Raw genomic sequence first — 1,300 nt, 5'->3', positions numbered from 1 at the left:
AGTTCGCTACGAGTCGATGTTTTGATTGTGTTACTGGCACTAGTTTTATCGTTTGTTTTTAAGGGGTACCTGATTTGAATGTCGGCCAGGTTACCCGTTACCCTGACCAAAATCTTCATGGTTTTCTTCAGTCTCTTAAGCCTAATGATAGATAGTATCTTCATGACAATTTTTATCTCACACTCGACACTATAATACAGCTTTCATAGTGTAACAGATTTGATCATCGCATTGCCAGGCAACAGCTCTGTAAACACGGTCCAACACGCAACAATAGAGGAAGCTGTGTTTTCCGTGTCCGCGGTGACGTCACACAACAGTGGCTAGAGACCACATGACGTGTTTATTGTAGATCCGACCGACGCGCAAATAGACTGGCTGGATAGCGATCACGTGATACGTTTACTGTAAGTCCATGACCGTTCCGCTGCTATATAAGTGACAGAATTCGTTCAGGGCACTTACGAGTCAGTCGTAATCTGGAGGAGTGAGTCCAGAAGAATTTTAGTTCCGAAGTTCCAGAGTGTTTGAAGATGAAATATCAAGAGAACTTCAAAGTGATTTGAAGTGCTAATTTCTGTGTTGAGATCTGTTGTTGGAGAAGACTAGTGAATACTGAGAATCCTGGTGCGTGTGCGGCGGTGGACTGGATAGTGTGAAAATTAGTAACAGTGTAATAATTAATTGTAATTACGACTTGTAGGTTAATAAATCCAATTACCAATCCGAACCTCGTCTTTAGTCACCCATACACGGGAAAATAAGACCCACTGGGTGGGGGGAAGCAGGAAAATTTGTTCATAAACTTAGATAGAGGGTAATTAAGAATAACTACACGGATCGCCTTAGAATTGTGAGTCTATACGTAAAGTTTTTATTTTATTTTCCGTTAATAATATTCGGAACATAACCGTCTTTTTCGATTTAATCTTTTTTTTTTTTTTTAGAAATCCAACGAAGTTGCATGTCCAGCTGCCCCCTCCTTGGCTGCCGCCATAGTAGCTTTTGAAGTTGAATGATCGCCGTTAAACAAATTATACTCGCTGCAAAGCGTCATGAGTCACTACTCTTAAAATATTTAAGATATGAACCAGAATTCGAACACGCGATTTCAAGACTCAAGGTCACCAAAGCCGTGATACTGATGAAGTAATGCTTCCAGCCAGCAGGGAAGAGCGGCTAACAAATTCCACTAATGCTTTATATCGGTGTAATATAAACAGAGTCTGAATATGTTTATTCACGGGAAGAATCATGGCAGCAATAAATGAACGCTTCTAGGTTCTTTTCTGGTCCGAGC

The sequence above is a fragment of the Cryptotermes secundus genome, unplaced genomic scaffold, assembly GCF_002891405.2.
Source record: "Cryptotermes secundus unplaced genomic scaffold, Csec_1.0 scaffold429, whole genome shotgun sequence".
NCBI classification, from domain to species: Eukaryota; Metazoa; Arthropoda; class Insecta; order Blattodea; family Kalotermitidae; genus Cryptotermes; species Cryptotermes secundus.
The sequence above is the reverse complement of the archived record's forward strand: the minus strand, read 5'-3'. Positions refer to the sequence as shown.